The sequence below is a fragment of the Cyprinus carpio genome, chromosome B8, assembly GCF_018340385.1.
Source record: "Cyprinus carpio isolate SPL01 chromosome B8, ASM1834038v1, whole genome shotgun sequence".
NCBI classification, from domain to species: Eukaryota; Metazoa; Chordata; class Actinopteri; order Cypriniformes; family Cyprinidae; genus Cyprinus; species Cyprinus carpio.
In genome coordinates, this window is record NC_056604.1 from 21,485,812 (window position 1) to 21,500,642 (window position 14,831).

Genomic DNA, 14,831 nt, shown 5'->3' on the forward strand with positions numbered 1-14,831 from the left:
AGTTAGGCACATCAACCATAACTCATTCAAAAACAGCCTGAAACCTTGGGTTTATGATTGAGGATCAGCTGACTTTCATAGACCACATTGCTAAAACTACCCAGTCCTGCAGATTTGCTTTATTCAACATCAAGAAAATCAGGCCCCTTCTTGCTTCATGCTTCACAACTCCTTGTTTAAGCTCTCAGGCTGGACTATTTCAATTAGGGGTGTGCCCGAAGCCGAATACCTTATTAGGAAAGGCATGGATAATGGCTTCAAAAAAATATGGATATAACGGATAACGAATAATTCTACCCGAATATTCGGCTGAGGGTGGAACACTCTGGTGTTTGCTAGGTAACAGGTGAGCCAGGGGATCAGCGCAATATTTTACACAAACCTCCTGAAGTCACGCAATAATGAGTGTGTGAATTGAATGAATGTAAACTTTATGAATGAAAAGAGCGCATATCAAACACCGCATTGCTGTTGCCTCTCTGTGCATCTCTCAGAAATCAGAGCTTGGCAAGAGTAATATCAACTAAAATAATAGATCATACATGTTCTACTATTTGTGTATATTTAAAAGGCAATGATTTAAACTTTATAGGTTATGATATGATACATGAATGAATGGAATAAGCACTTCACGATCACCAATCAAACAGCTGCGTTGCCGTCTCTGTGCATCTCTCAAAAACCAAACCAGCTCTCTGTCAAGAGTAGGCTAATAATCAGCTTAGATACAGATACATTATCTACTAGGCCTACATATTTGCTTCTTTATCTTTTGCTGGTTTGTGTGGCACACACACATTTGTTTAGTGAAGTTCAAAAAAGCCTGCTTAAAGAGTTATGCGTAATGAAAAAGTGCGCCTTGAATTAATTCAGTCCTGTTTAGATGATTACTAAACGTTTATCATGAAAGCTCTCTACTTGTATGATCAAAATAATTTTTAGAAATGAATTGTATACTTTAGAACACTGAATAGGGCAAATAGTCGAAACACAAATATTTTTCCACACTGCTGTTCTCTTTTTTTCCATACTTTTCCAGACCTGCAAATTACTTAAGGAAAATAGCTATTTTTTTAAACTGCGCAGGAACCGGTGAGCCAAAGGAAATCATGTTGATTTACATAAACCTCTAATATTACAATGCAGTAGCAAGTGTGTTAATTAAATGAGTGTAAATTCTATAAATGAAATAAGTGCAAATAAAATAGCAGTGCTGCACTTGCCTTTTAGCATGCATTTCCTGGAAATTACTTAAATCAATATCCATATTTCTAAACTGCACAGGAATCCATATTGTTTTAATTAGAAGATATTTAAATATTAATCGGATCACAAAAGATCCCCAAAATGGGACTCTAACTCGCGTTCTCCCAAGCACATCTGCACTACATCTGGAAACACTGCCTATAGAAGGGTATGGGGTTCGACTGTTTGAAGATATTTAAATAAAAGTTATAATCATAAAAATATTTTTTTTTTAGTTAATGGATGTTTGTTTATTGATTGATATGTGCGAAAAAAAGGCTGTAAAACCATAGACATAACGGTCAGCAACTATAACTGTACGAAGTTCCGGTTCAAGCTCTGCCTACTTCCGGTTTTATCCGAATACAGATACAGATACGACTAATTTTGTGATTGTTACAGATACAAATACAATTAATCCAGAACGCTGCAGCAAGATTAATTTTTAATGAGCTGAAAAGAAGGCATGTCACACTTTTGTTTATCAATTTGCACTGGCTACCAAAAGCTGCTTGCATTAAAATTCAAGGCATTAATGTTTGCCTACAAAACCACTACTGGCTCTGAATCCCTTTACCTAAATTCATTACTTCAGACTTTTGTGCCCTTTAAAGCTTGCATTCTGCAAGTGAACAGCACATTATTGTGCCATCCCAAAAAGGCACAAAATCAATTTCACAGACTTTTATATTAAACGTTCCCTCCTGGTGAAATGACCAGCCAACTCAATCCGAGCAGTATCTTCACAAATCAACTAAAAACATATCTCTACCATCTTTTTTGACTAACACTAGCACTCTCCAATAAGGGTTTTTTATTTTTATTTTTTTTTAAAACTTGCACTCTATTCATTCACTAGCTGCTCGGTGTCTTTAAAGAAAAAATAACACTAGTTTCTCTATAATTTTTGTATTCTGTTTGTTTTCTTTTTATTTATTATATAATTAACAAAAAGCAAAAAAGGACTCTAAACACTAGCTTTTTCTATTCTTTTTCTATTCCGTTTTCTTTTTATTGTATTAAAAAAAAAAAAAAAAAATCTTGCTATGTGTACTGCTTTAAGCTAACCAAGACTTGTCATAGCAGTTGCATGTCATTGCTTTTTGTTGATTTTTATTGCTTCCATTGTATTCATTTGTAAGTCACTTTGGTAAAAAGCATCTGCTAAATGACTAAATGTAATGCAATTTAATGTAAATATTTGCTACTGGAAAGAATGTTTCAGTTCAAAAACTACAATTTAAAAATTTGTACTGATAAACCGCTAGCAAATCATCATGTGTAAAAGTCCTTTCATTTTTACATGCATCATTTCCTTCAAAAAATTATTTTTGGATTTATGTAAACTTTATAGAACACATTAACATTGCATTAATCCAAGAGGACGTACAAAAAATGTGGAAAAACAAACTGGATTATTCTATGATATCAGCAGGTGCCCCAATAACAAAAAAAGGCTCATTGGTAAAAACTTGCAAATTGTACCTATACATAAAATTTCAGTTTTTAGTTGCAGTTTCCAGTTAACATAAACACTTGTGGTAGTAAAACAGTAGCAAGTTTTCTTTGTTTTCGCACAAATTATGATTACAGGGCAGATTATCAATTAGTAAAGATTTATTTTTGCATGGTTCTAATTCACATTCATTTCTTTCAGATAAAACTGAACATACTTTGAATGCCACTCACTGGATATTTCACATTGAAAATGTTGTAAAACATGTAACATAATATCTTTTTTGCAGAAAATTTTGGTGAGTCAATACCAGTTACCTTCTATGTCTGCCATTAACCCTTCCTGTTGCTGCCATTTGGGGTTAGTTTTTGTTTGTTTGTATTCTTTCTCTTTCACACTTTTTCTCTCTCTCCGTCAAATGACAGAACCTTTTTTTTTTTTCCTTTTTTTTATATAAATATATTCTGGTGAATAACAGTAGAAATAAGGAAATAGCCTTTTTGAAGTCAAGACTGAAAGGTATTCATTTATACAGAAATTGATAAAAAAAATAAAAAAATTATAATAATAATCCAACTCTGAGAAGCATTCAGTGGAGTGAAAAATAACCAATAGAAAATATCCCTGCTCACTCTATTTGTATGCAGTATATATGAATGATAATAGAATGTCCCTTATTTATGGTTATGAATTCAGTTAAAAAGCACAACCAAGCTGAAGGCATTTCAGGACATCTTTCTGATTAGATGAGAAGCACTTGTTTGCTGGATTCATCTGTAAATTATATAAACTTTCTCAAGGGACATTCAAGATATTAACTAAAAACATCACCATTGCTAACCTTCATTGCTAACCTTCACATGTGCTCATGCCATTGTGAACTTCATTTGCGTCATACTGTTCCTCTCAAAAGATTTTGGGGTGTATACGGTATAAATATTATATATATCTCTGACCTCTGTCTCAGAGGCATTCATTACTGGAAATCTTAGAAGCCATCTATCTGGACAGTGAACGCTGAGACAGAGGCAGAGGTTACTGGTGTCTAGATAGGAAAAGCACAGCGGTTGCCTGCTTTGTCTAGCGAGAACTACAGGTAGCCTTCAACAATGATGGGATAGGTTTTTTTTTTTTTTTTTTTGCATGAGAGACAGACCTGAGGGAAAACAAGCTGAACCAAAGAGTTCACAAAAAGAGTTGAGGAAGTTGGCTCCAGGCATTGCCTTAAGGATATGCTGAAGGTGACATTCAAGTAGGTTTTCTTTACTTTAGCCTCTTTATTCACAAGACACAGTAGGTTGTGAAAACAAATTAGTGGAAAAACAAAAAGAGAACTGGATTTTTGGAATGTTGCAGGCTGAACTCAATGTGTCTGAAGCTTTGAGAATTACTGTTCCAAAATGGAGTATGTTTTAATGTGTATCCGTGCTTCAAAGTAGAGAGGAGTGTTCAGATAACACAAAGGTTAGATGTTTTAATGTCATTTATCATTGTCAGTTGTCATTAGAAGGTCAGACTGGTGGCATTTGAACACAGGAGCTTTAATAATGGGGTTGTGCTGTGTTTCCTGTCTGCTTGTTCTTCTACTAAATAGGCATTTCATCAAGGAAAAAAAACTTTCATCATATACTCACTGTTACGATCTGTGTCCTTGGAATCTGCTGTGCTGTGTTGTGTTCTTTCTCCTCCTTCTCCTTCTTTCTGGTCTCTGATAGGTTGTCCAATGATGGGGTGTATGATCGCCATTGGTGGTTCAGACGAGGCGTGATCTTTATAAGGATGCCGCTGACATTCAACGGGGAGCTCATTGTTGGTTCTATCGCGTTTGGTTTGATAGCTCCTGGATCCCTCCTCCAGCCGATGATCAAATTTGTTAAACTCAAGTGAAGTGTAAAACCTGTTGATCATGTTCATTTGTTTTAAACAGTATGTTCTAAGAACGTGGAGCATAGGGGTGTCCTGCCTATTTATTTTGGCTGGCTCTTTTGGCCTTTGTTTTTCGTTAGGTTGTTAGGGAAGTAAAATTTATTTTTATTTTGCTATTCAATTAGGTTATTAAATGTTTTCTTCCTTGTCTTTATAGATTGATTTTGTTTATTATTTTGACCTTTGGACACCCCGAAGAGATGCTCTCTAGTTTCACTTGTTTATTATTATTGTTATTATTATTTATAAACTTAATCACCTTCTCTGATTAAGATTTGATTGTATTTGTTTGATTATCAACCAGTGATTTGTATATCTGGGATTCCATCACCACAACCCAGTTTTATTATGCCCTGTTTAGAGTCTATTTTTAATACCCCTATAAGCATGGGGCAAAACACTTAACATCATGTCATTCCTAAGCAGTGTGATGTTCTTACAGCCCTGAAAAACAAATGATTTGAAAGATTTGATCAATGTTCATGGTGCACTTTTTCAATTAAAGTGGATGGGCAGTAGTTTATATGACTTCTCTGCTATATTCCATATCTTCTGAAGTCATATCATTATTGACTGAATATTATTCTTGATTTGCAAATCTTAATTGATAGCTTAGTCACCCTACACTTTTATAGTACAGAAGAGAGCAACATGGACTTTCTTCAAAACTCTTACTTTCTTCAAAACTCTTACAATTTTGTATGAATACAAAATGTGTTCTGTTGGTTGTGTCTCCAGGATTAGAGATGGAAAATACTGCTTTTGTTAGTGAAACACTTTTGTGTGTGACCAATTTAAGTTTACCCATAATTACACGCAGACTCTATTTCTGGCATATTAATGGCCCTTCAAATGTACCATGTAATTTCCTAAAGGTAAAATAATCGCTGGAAGCAAAATGGAAACAACCATTTTTAAATGCCTTAAAAGCCTTGACTCGTGAAATAATTATACTGTAATGCCATTCAAATACTACTATTTCATTTTGTAATTTTATTTATTTAATTCGTTTTATTAGAATTTATTAGAAAAGTGACAATAAAGACTTTTTTCTTCTGATCTTTCTATTAATCAAAGAATCATGTTAAAAAATAAAAAATAAAAATCATTGTGTCACGTTCCCTTTCAGTCGGTCATGACCGAGAGCCCAATCATGCTGAGTACCTTGGTCTGCGGAATTTGCATCGCCAACTCCACCCTTTTGTGTGGGTATATAAGGAGCAATGTGAGCAACTCACATTCAAGCTTTCGCTTCAGAGCCGACCACATCTGTCTGCTTGTATCACCGGAGTGTTTTGCAGCAACGAGTCTTCAGTGGTGTTGGTGTGATAGTGCGAAACAGCGGTTCATTGAAGAGCTTCCTGCTTCTTCTCTCCAGCTCCTGCGTTCCCTTGAGCGCTTCAGCACCTCTGAAAGAGCTTATTTCCTCTAAAAGAGTATATGGGTTGTGTTTGCGTTTTTTTAAAGATGTCATACCGCCTGTGTGTTTCTGGGTGCGGTTGATATATGACTCCTCTTGATGTCCGTGATCGCTGTGTCATGTGTCTGGGCTTTTTAGCACGCTGAGGCTGCATTCGTGGATGGTTCATGTTCTCATTGTGGGGACATGACCATCTCAGCGTTAAGATCGAGATTCAATTACCTTAAACAGTATAGAGTCCCCTCTTCCACACCCCAATTTAGTTCCTTTTCCCATGAGAGGGCTACTTTGGCTGGTGGCCAGGGTGACCTGAGGGTTATTGTGTGGGCTTCCCCGACGAGACAGACTCACCTGGCTGCACCCCCCTCACAAACACTGAAGCCCGTGGAGCTTCCGGTTGAGCTTGCTAGGCCCTCTCACCAAGATCCCAGCATCTCTTCCGGGGCTCAGGAGAATAACCAAATGTTGATCGCCGCATCACATGGGCAATCGACATTTGTCCCTCTGGAACGCCAGCATTGCCCGAGTCTGATCCTCAGCTCATGGTCATGCTCTCCCGCCAGCCCCCCTCCGGTTCCTTTCTTCCCAGAAGGTGCATCGGGAAATTACCAGTTCGTGGAAGGCACCTTTAACTGCCCGAAACCATTCTGGTGCTACATCCACCTTCACTGCCCTCGATGGCGGGGCGGCCAAAGGGTATGCGGGGATACCCCAGTGGAGCACTCTGTTGTGATGCAATTGTGTCTTCAGAGCGCCTCCACCTGGCATAGTGGTCCCAAGCTCCCACCCAAAGCCTGTAACTTCTCATCCACGCTTGTGGCAAAGGCTTACAGAGCTGCGGGTCAGGTCACTTCTGCTCTGCATGCTATGTCCACCATCCAGGTCTACCAGGCCAAGGTGCTCAAAGAGCTGCACAAGGGCAGTGCTGACCTGTAAGTTTTGCAGGAGGACTGGATGCGTGCGCTATTCTCCTCAGGTGAGTTCCACAGTTCAGAACTCTGGGTTCCTCCAGCACTGCTGGTGTCACGCCCTGTCGGTCAGCCCCTGTGTTGGACTAGGTGCCTCCATGTGTTGTGATTCCCCTCTTGGGAAATCCCACGTGTGCATTTCCACAGTAAGTCTCTCACAGTAACATGTGTCTTTCCCTTGGCAAGCCACCCTTGCAATCTCTGACTTGAAACATATCAACACTGTGGGCTGGGTTCCTCAGAGATTCAAATGTATCACCACTACCCTGGTTGATATGTGCTTTGTAAGACCTCCTACGAGCAAGCAACCTGTTAGCGTACTTCCAACTGGAATATGCTACCCAGTGTGTTCGGTGTTAGGTATAGCCCTTTGTTCGTGCTGGCCTCACGACAGGGTGCTATCATTTACGCAGGTCACTGAAAGACAGCCATTGTGGCGTTTTGGAAGGGACCCATTCATCAGTCTGTTCTGATGCAACATTGAACGTAACCGAATGGAAGGGAATGTCTAGGTTCCGTATGTTACCCTTGTTCCCTGAAGTAGGGAACAGAGATGTTAAATCCCTTTACCACAATTGCTGTTCCTCTGAATGGCTGGGTCACATGGCTCGGCTCCTCAGCGAAGACTTGAATACGAGTTGCGCTGCTCCTTATATACCCACACAGTGGGGCGGAGCTTGCGATGCAAATTCTGCAGACCAAGGTACTCAGCGTACCATTGGCTCATTCTGTTACCACTCGAAGGTGATTTGGGCTCTCGGGTGAGACACCATTCGTCAGTCTGTTCTGACATAACGTCTCCGTTCCCTCCTTCAGGGAATGAGTGTTGCATACATAACCTAGACAATCTCTTGCTGGAGTTCCCATGAACCCATCTAGAGGGCACCCCATCCTGTACCCTTTACCACTCACCCCAGACTCCATTTACCATAATCCTCTGCCTGGATGCATTATCAATTGCAATCACCTGTCTTTCATCAGATCTCATCATCAGTTCACAGCTGTCTCACATTAGAAGGACTTTAAAAGTAGTACACACAGTTTCTGACTTTGCTGGTGATTGAATGTTTAGCCTCTTGTTGTCTAGCATTCCGTGTTTCCCGGTTTCATGATTATCGTATTTTGATCCTGGACTATTGTCTTGTTTTGATCGTTTTTTTTACACATCTTTTACATAAGATGTGTAAAAGATGGCGGCGCGTCCATACGCAGCGGCTTCTCTCTGTCCCGATAGAATGGTGTTTTCGTGTTTTTTGTCTTGTGAGTTGCAGTGTTTTTGTACGTCGTCATCGCGTCTACCTGTCTTTAAGCGCGCATACAGTCGTGAGTTTCTGCTGGATGTCGGCAGAACCGCATTTTTAGAGTTTAACTCCGCGCATGCGGAACAGCTGCGAGATCTCGGACTGCTCCGGAGGCCTACATCATCACCGACCCCCACTGCTGCATCTCGCCCACAGCGGAGGCGCCACAAGCGGCGTGAGAGGAAGCAGAAGAGGGGTAAGTGCGGAGGTATCCAGGCTAGGCTAATGGCTAACCCACACAAGCCATCTATCCCCACCATCGTACTGGCTAACGTACGCTCTTTGGACAATAAACTGGACTACATCCGATTACTACGTTCAACTCAAAGGACTGTAAGAGACTGTTGTGTTTTTGTGTTCACGGAAACATGGCTTAGCAACAGCGTTCCGGACTGCACCATTCAGCTCGACCAGCTGACGTGCTATCGAGCAGACAGAGCTCTCGTCGCGGGAGGAAAAACCTGCAGCAGCGGGCTTTGTGTTTACATCAATGACGCGTGGTGCCGCGATGCTGTTGTGATCTGCAAACACTGCTCACCCCTGGTCGAGTTTATGATTATTAAGTGCCGGCCGTTCTATCTGCCGAGGGAATATACTGCCATACTGCTCATTTCGGTTTACATTCCCCCGAACAACAACAACTGCAACAGGAACAATGCACTAAATGAACTGCACCAGCACATCAGTGAGCAGCAGACAGCACACCCTGATGCTTTTCTCATCATAGCTGGGGATTTCAACAATGCTGACTTAAAGAGTGTGTTTCCAAAAATACACCAACACATTAACTTTCCAACAAGAGGTAAAAACATTTTAGACTTTGTTTATTCCACACAGAGAGGAGCTTACAAAGCCCTCCCCCTCCCCCACCTTGGTGCCTCAGACCACATCACTGTCATGCTAATGCCTGCATACAGACCGCTCGTTAAAGTCGCCAAACCAGTTCAGAAACAGATTCAAGTGTGGCCGGAAGGGTCGTCAGACGCTCTTCAAGACTGCTTTGATACAACTGACTGGAATATGTTTAAGCAGGCTGCCACTAACAATAACACTTCTGACCTCCAGGAGTACTCAGAGACTGTCACTGCCTACATCAACAAGTGCATTGAGGATGTAACAGTCACAAAAACCATCACTGTCCGGGCCAACCAGAAGCCGTGGATGACAGGGGAGGTCTACAGACTCCTGGAGACGCGGAACAGTGCATTCAGAGCTGGAGATGAGGTGGGCCTGAGAGCAGCCAGGGCCAACCTATCCCGTGGTATCAGAGAGGCTAAGAGACAGTACTCCAGGAGGATAGCCCATCAATTCAGTGACAGCAGAGACACTCGGAGCCTGTGGCAGGGGATACAGACAATTACGGACTACAAGCCCCCACAGCGGACCTGTGACAGCAACATCTCTCTGCTGAACGAGCTGAACACCTTCTTCACTCGCTTTGAGGCACAAAACAGCTCCACTGCACAGAAGACTCCACCTCCTCCCGGTGACCAGGTGATGACGCTGACCCCGGACAGCGTGAGGAGATCTTTCAGCAGGATCAATGCACGCAAAGCTCCGGGTCCTGACAACATCCCTGGGCGTGTACTGAGAGACTGTGCAGCAGAACTCTCTGATGTCTTCACTGACATTTTCAACATCTCGCTTAGTCAGGCTGTTGTTCCCACATGCTTCAAAGCTACCACCATCATTCCAGTCCCGAAGAAGCAATCTCCATCCTGCTTCAATGACTACGGTCCTGTTGCACTTACTCCTATCCTCATGAAGTGCTTTGAATGGCTAGTCATGCACCACATTAAGTCTGCACTCGCCCCCTCCCTGGACCCATTCCAGTTTTGCATATCGGTCCACCGGTCGGCCGATGATGCCATCTCAACTACCCTCCACTCAGCACTCACACATCTAGAGAAAAAAGACTCATACGTCAGAATGCTGTTCATAGACTTCAGTTCAGCATTCAACACAATCATCCCTCAACAGCTCATTCACAAACTGGTCGAGCTGGGGCTCAAAACCCCCTCCTCTTCACTCTGCTGACCCACGACTGCACACCGTCACACAACTCCAACCTCTTCATTAAGTTTGCGGATGACACGACTGTGGAGGGTTTCATTAGCAACAGAGATGAGACAAACTACAGGAGCGAGGTGAGCCGCATTGCCGGGTGGTGCAGTGACAATAATCTCTCTCTGAACGTGGAGAAGACGAAGGAGATTGTTGTTGACTTCAGGAGAGCGCACACTCAGCATGTTCCTCTTACCATCAACAGTGCGACTGTGGAGAGAGTGAGCAGCACCAAGTTCCTGGGTGTGCACATCACAGAGGACCTCTCCTGGACCGACAACACTGCAGCACTGGCCAAGAAATCACTCTACTTCCTCCGCAAACTGAGGAGAGCCAGAGCCCCACCGCCCATCATGTACACCTTCTGCAGAGGCACCATCGAGAGCATCCTGACTAGCTGCATCACTGTGTGGTATGGCGCCTGCAATGCGTCCTTCCGGAAGACTCTGCAATGCATAGTGAGAGCAGCTGAGAAGATCATTGGTGTCTCTCTCCCCTCCCTCCAGGACATTTATGGAGCCCGTCTCACTCGCAAAGCCCTCTGCATTGCAGGTGATCCCACCCACCCGTCACACAGCTTCTTCAGTCTACTGCCATCAGGGCCAGGACCAGCAGACTGAAGGACAGCTTCATCCATCAGGCTGTCAGGAAGCTGAGCTTGCTCCCGAACTTGCCCCCCCGTCCCTCTTCTGCCCCAGGCACCACTGAACTATGAACCCCCCCCCCCCAGATCCCACATCTCCAGGTCCTTCCACCCCCACTCCCACTAACATACGATGACATGCACCAGTCACTTTGTGCAGCATTGGTCTGCTTACTACCTCATTCACCATGGAACTGATGTCATTCTACCATCTCATCAGTCAGTTTAAATAAAATAAATGCTCTTGAGCCCTTTTGTCACTTTAATCAGACTGAATAAGCTTTTTTTATGCATTAAAAATCTTTTTATCTGCACTGTTTGTTGACTGGTTTGCACTCTATCTGCCATGTGCCTTCCGCTGCTTTTATTTAACTTTATTTTTATTTTTTTATTATGTATTTTTTACATTCCCTTATTGTATAGTTGTATCTTATATTTTATATTTGATCTAGATTTTTAGGCTCTACTGTTATCTGTATGCACCGGGGGTCTGAGAGTAACACAATTTCGATTCTCTGTATGTATGTACTGTACATGTGAAAGAATTGACAATAAAGCAGACTTGACTTGACTTGACTTGACTTGTTTGCTGCTTGCCCTGACCATAGCCTGTTTATCTGGATTACTCTTTTGCCTCGTCTCTGCTGTTACTGTTTGCTGTTTCTAGACCCTGCCTGTTTTGACCACGCTCTCTTTTAATAAAGCCTGCTAATGGTTCCCCACTCCATTGTCACGCCTCCTTCGTTACACATTCGTTACATGTTTTATATATATATATAAAGTAAGAGTCTGACATTGCTTGACTTGTTGCATAAGTTAAACTAGTAAATCAACCTTACGCTGAGAAATTCTGTGAATTCCCGCTACTGAAGTGCATGAGCACAAACGCAGGGCAACAAACTGTGAGCTCTGACTGTTTGTTGAGTCAGGATTTAGTGGAAGGGCCATTAATATTTATCCACAGTATTTATGTCTCAGCACTCACACATCAGTGTCTGCACTTTTTTATCTATGTGTTTATGTGGAATAATTAATTCCCCACTGTGCAGAATCATTTATACTTTATGGGTTGTAACATTGTGTATTCTATTTTTCCAGAGTTATAATTAATAGCAATACGGTCAAGATTAAAATGTTATTTGTACTAACACAGCATGTTGCCAAAGAGACAAACAGCATATTTTCTTTGAATGTATGGGCATTTTACGTGCATGCATTTGTGTTTCTGGGTGTTTGCACATTGTAAATCCATTCATAGCCTGAATAAAAAAAAAAAAAATCTTTAGACTATCTGATAGTGTATGTCAATGTTATTTTAGTATTATCTAGCATTAATATACTATTACATTTTTTATTAAAGGTGCCATAGAATGCAAAAATCACTTTTATAAGGTATTTGAACACAGTTGTGTGGCTACGGTGTGTGAAAACAACCAGCCTATAATAGTAAAAATCCACCCACTCATTGTTTTATAATCCTAATAAACCATAATCAGTCTCTCCACACAGGCAGTTCCAGATTTCTCACTACTATGGCGTCATAGTCAGGGAAAGTCCCGCCCATTTGTGACACTTGTCCTATTACACAGTCCTGAGTGAGAAACAGTGGTCCGCCATTACTGTTTTCTTGCTGTAGCTGCTGGAGGTAAAATGTCAGCGCCAAAGAGCCATGAAAAGTGTCATGTCTTGAGATGCACCAACGAACATAGGAGTCTCCATAGACCACTGGGGACACGGTGGTTAAATTTCATTTCGATGGAAATGTCCCGAAACCCCCCCCCCCCCCCCCCAGAAAAGTCCTATACGTTTGAGCTAACATTTTACTTCGGACTGCCTCACAAACGAGGGTCAGTTCAGCAATGGAGTTGTGCAAAGACTGCTTCTGAAAGAGGGATCGATACCAACGCTTTGTGTGCAAACGTCCAGACTCCAGACAAAGTAAGCATCACACCTCATATCTTGTTTTCCAAAAGAGCTTATTGGCTCTCCGTAAGGCTAATGTTGCTAAAGCTACCATTGTCTCTGCCTGTTTTTTTGTTTTTTTTGTTCTGTTATCTGATTGGTTTGAGAATACAGTGGGTGGAGTCTACCTGTTTGTGGATACATCAGCAGGTCTTGATGCTAGAAATGTTTCAAAATCCACAAATGTGTGCAGCAGTCCACAAATGCACAGACAATCATCAACACATGCATGCAGTAATTATTTCTATTATATAAAGTACAACTTTTGTTCTGTTTTTTCTTTAGATATGTTAAATAAACCATACAACTGAACACAGTTAAACTACCAACTGATCTCTCATGCAAGAGCAGTTTTACAAACCACAATAATCTTGTCACCACAGTTACCATCCTCCATAACAAGGTCTTTGTCCATCCATCCTTTGTGTAAATCACTTTGAGAGTAATTGTTCTAATCAATAGCATTTTTATTTTGCATGGCAAGCAACCAAGGCCTTCCAAGTTAGCAGACTGTGTTTTTATGGTGTAAAAATAATTCCGTCAGCAGCCATTCCTAAAAACAAAGGATATTTGTATGCTGTGATTGATTGGATTGCCTCCCATATTTATCAGGTGAAAGTCTACAGTGCATCAGTATTTAATCACAAAGTGAAAGCTGCTTTATGTTCCAATCCCAAGGCCTTCAAAACTGACCACAAACTCCAAAAATATTCATAATATCTTTAGAATGCATACTTGAGCCAAACCTTGATCCCTTAACACCAGTCTGCACTATAATAATCCGCAGAGAGATGTCATTTGGAGCTAAATAAATATATTTTTCCATGCTTTTTTCTTCCTGGTCTTATTGATTAAATTTTGGCCTTGTGAACTAACTCAGAGTCAAATATTGCAGTAAACGAACCATACAAGAGATCAAGTGCAAGGATCAAAGAAAACATACCGTATTCATCTAAATTACTCTTTGAGCCCCGAGTTCAGCTCACCTCTGAGTCTCTGAACTGCAGCTCAGCTTGGGAGAGATGTAGTCAAAGAGTAAAGCACTGTGTGTGTTTGCATCCAATAAACCATCAGATAAACATACTTAACCTTGACTACAGGAGACCAGAAGCACAGAACATCAAATCTTTAGATAGACTAGTAACTGTTCATAGCAACATTGCTTGACCTTTACAGCACAGCAAACATGCTTTTATACTGCTTAAATAACATAAATGTTAAATATACCACCCAACATACAGTACAGGATAGTAATGTATTGTATTAAAATAATTAACCAGTCACTATTCTGACAAATGAAAAGGTACCTGTAATTTTAGAATATGCCAAACTGAAAAATTGAATACAAAAATCACTCTAGATTTAATTATAATATAAATGGGTCAAAAGGCCCTTGAATTAAAAATTATATTATAAGCACATCAAACTGGCATGACCATATTACATTACAACAAGATCAGCCTTCTGGAATATGGATACGGACATCAAAAACAAAAGTGAAAAATCCTACATGTGTCTGTCCTTCACATAAAGCCATCAAACTATTTCAGGAGACTTGAATACTTTTTATGGCGTTTATGTATTTTTATATTGAGAGCTGATGTCATGAACTGCTGTAATTCATTTCCGTGAATTAATTTAAACTATTTCTTTAAAATATCTGCATTTCGAACAATATGAGAAAGTAAAGATAGCGTTTTCATTTTTTGGACGAAATATTCCTATGAATTGTGCGAATGGGAAAACACTACATGATGATGATTCATAAGAATACAAAACGGACTGAATCACTCCTGGCTCATCGATAGTGCGCACATGAAACATTCTCTGATACCCTTTTCACTTA

General features: G+C 40.9%; 1 protein-coding gene across 2 annotated transcripts in view; it reads right to left on the bottom strand.

The window, feature by feature from the left end:
* Window positions 1-14,831, bottom strand: part of LOC109053914 (disintegrin and metalloproteinase domain-containing protein 9) — a 1,168,157-nt gene that overhangs the window by 698,834 nt on the left and 454,492 nt on the right. The gene's annotated exons all lie outside the window — the stretch shown is intronic.